The following is a 3,607-nucleotide window of genomic DNA, read 5'->3' as shown; positions in this document are numbered from 1 at the left end:
TTGTTGTCGTAGTTTTCACGAGTAACGAATTTAAAGGTGTGCTAGAACTATTCTCTCTGAATCTTAGGGATCATAAAATTTTTCAGCCCTGGCGTATTATGCACGGTAGGGTTGTTCAGAATTGATCGAATTTCAAAATGTCGTGGTTTTCAGTCCGATTCCCATGCCTTATACCATAAAAACATATTCTAGGTACTTTTTTCGTAATTCATCCCTTGCATCCGTGTGCACATTGAGCTGGAAGAATATCGGCTAAAAATAGGGGATTCCCCTAAAATTTGAGTGTCGCTATTCGGACTAGGCTAGTAAAACGTCATATATAAGCTGGTTTTATGTAGCTATTGCGGTTGGAGTGCTACATAACCTCACTATAGAAAGTATTGTCAGTTCAGGACACCGTTTTCATGTCCCAAACTGCCTTAGAACTCCTCAAAACTGCCTAAGACTGATAGTCATTTTGTTGGATCACCTATCCTACACTCCTCAACCCTACCCGAGATCGTTCATCAATTGCCGGGATCACCACGTGCAAGAATACAACTGTAAATGTATCATTCACTCACAGCCACATTGTAAACATCACATTGTTCAAAGGAAACGAAACAAAAAGGCAAAGAAACAGATCAACTTGGCAAATACTACTTCAGGTCCGGATGAAATGGTTGCTTTAGAGAAATCGGCATATCTGTTCCCGTTATCTTCCACGGCTTGTAAGAGGCTCGCTCGCTGTTCTTTGTCATCTGTTTTGAAAGCATCAAAGTCAGTATTCAATTTCACCAAACGCTCTGCTGCGCCGTTAACTATTTCAACGCTACTCACAAATTCTTGAGCAGTCACGAAATGCGAATCAGTATGCCACAGTGATGAGCGGATATTGATTTTTGAGAATCCGAATCCGTCCGACAGTTTTTGTGTCTGCGGAACTATCCGTCCGACTCCGGAGAATCTCATCCAACTATCCGACTGTATCCGGAAATCTCGTACAATAATCCAAAAAATTCTTATCGAACAATGATATCGCAGAGTATCAATTGTACAGCTGAGCTTAGCTACGGTTCTGCACTAGAAGATCACGAATTGTATCTATGTAATGAACAAAAACAAATAGAACAAAAATTGGAATTTTAATTATAGGAAGGTTAACGCAAAGAAACAACGCTACTAATTTGAAGTAAGTGTGCGAATGAAAGTGGTATCTCGGTTCAAAAGCAAATGAAAAATGACAAGGATTATTAGGCCATGGCCATATATTACAATCAGGCATTTAACCATATTACCCAATATATATCAAGAAGTAATAATAGCAAGTTGTAACCATGGAATTTTACAATCAGGAGAAGGTCAATATTGGATGCAGATAATCCGCATTTTGCCCACAAATGCTGCAAGGGGTGAAGGCCTGGTTAGGTTAGTAGCAACTTGCCGATGCTTATAATACCTTTGGTAAATCAGATCAAAGCTTCGAGCATGACGCTTATAGTCGAGTCACACAATATGTCAATAATAGCACCATCCTGAATGTCCCTCAATCTGTCAAATTTCCTCTCCAGCAGCAGGTCAATAGTTGTCTTGTCGACTTGGTTATTGGAAGAGAAGAAACTGATCTTCAACTGTGCTGTATCCTTGGCATTTCGGATATGGTTTGTAAGGTTCATTGTACCACTTGAAAACTTGTGGTGTTTCACTTGAACATAGCAATTATTGCATTCAGCAGAGCCAGTGTTCTATAAATCAGGATGCAATCTCTCCCGACTTCGCGCTCTTGCTGTGCTATCACTCAAGACATCGTCTTTCTTCACTCCATTATAATAGAGAAACGAAACCCGACAGTACGGAATCACAGCTCAAATCGACACCCAGACGAGGGGTTTGACAACATTCGAGGTCTTCAAATAATGCAATATAATGCGAACAGTTGATGGAGCTCCACTCAAGAGACATGGCGCATCACTAACGTACTGATCACCACTTCCTGGCGTTGACTTTCGAACTGTTTACATGGTCTCTCGTTTAAATCATATAGGAAAGCACCATAATCACGCCAAAGTCTTTTTCACAATTCTTCAACTGAAATCAAATTTACTTGAACAGACCATTGCTTGACAAAAATAACTTACGGCTTTTTCTTGTATGGCTCAGTGGTTCTGGATGATTGACTCCGTCAATCATATTTGGAGAAATATAGCTGCTGAAGGAAGGGAAGAGTAAGCAGGAGAGTTGAATAGGTTTGCGTTTCGTTGTAACGATATACAGTAATTGTGGATTATGTAGCCTTGTTATATTTTATTAGCTTACCTTAGTAAGATATGCATGTATCTTGAATGATTTCAAAGAGGCTGGTAGGCTACTGTAACGTCAAGTCAGGGCATCATAGTAATAATTATCATGCATTTTATCTGTGCATATATCTTCTTACACAAATTTCTGTATAATTATCAGACTGTAGAAAGTTACTTGTATATGTTTGTATGCATATTCTTATTTGATTGGCCGGGCTTCAAGTGTGTTAATAGCTGTCAACTCGACGTGCCAAGCTTACACAAAGTCCAAGTCCGCACTGGGAATACCTTCTCGCAAAATGGAGTTATTACATTGTGGAACGACATCAGGATATATTCCGTTATGGTCATGAACTGCTGGAAAACTTATGGTAGCTAAAGATTGTGCCATAGCACAAGCACCGCTGTAGAGTGCTGATCGAAATGGTATCATACAACTACTGTGGTAGCATGAAAATCAGTCATGCTACCAGTACGCAAAGATGGATTTGACTTTTATTAATCTACAGAAGACTGCCACCACAACAACTTTGAGGATTCTAGAGATTGTATGCCCTATTGTGACATTCATGAGCAATGCTTTCAAAAACTACATGTCAAGGCGGGAAGCAAATGCAATTCTGTGACTGATGTTGAAACAATACCTTCGATTTTGCGAACTTTAGACACTGCTCTGCGAGAATACCGTACTGATGGTAACCATGTCAGGAGAGCTCATGTCCAATCATACCATCTTTTATCAGTTCACATATTATATATCGTTAGACTGGCAAGTATTGTATATACTTGATATGTTTTAGCTAATAAATCTTATAACTTTGCTGATCTTATAGTATTGTCTACTCTTGAATGGTAAGAATGGTAGTGGTGATAGTTGATCTATATTATCCTGGACTCTTGACAAACATTTTCAGACTGCTACCAGTCATATCGCAAGATGTCAGCTGTTTGTATTTGGTTATTGAATTGATGACTTCTTTCTATGGGCCTGTAATCAAATCTCTCATCTAGTTACAACTATCCGGATATATCCGTATCAAAAGTTACAACTATCCGACAATATCCGAAAAATAATCTACGATAATATCCGACTCCTATCCGACTGCCACAAAATCGTCTAATATCCGGTCCGAATGCTATCCGAGTCCGTCCGATGCTCATCACTGGTATGCCATTTCGAAACTGGAAGACTAAACCAATCATGTTCGACATGTATAGCATTGAGTAGAAACCATGATTCCGGTTCAATTAAAGCAACCATACTCATTGACTCAGAGACAGAGTCAGAGATTAGACTCAGAGGTATAGCCTATACCTCTGCGAAATTG

This window comes from Botryllus schlosseri, chromosome 6 (genome assembly GCF_051294905.1).
Source record: "Botryllus schlosseri isolate E-star chromosome 6, Bs_hap1, whole genome shotgun sequence".
NCBI lineage: Eukaryota > Metazoa > Chordata > Ascidiacea > Stolidobranchia > Styelidae > Botryllus > Botryllus schlosseri.
This window is presented reverse-complemented; position numbering follows the sequence as displayed.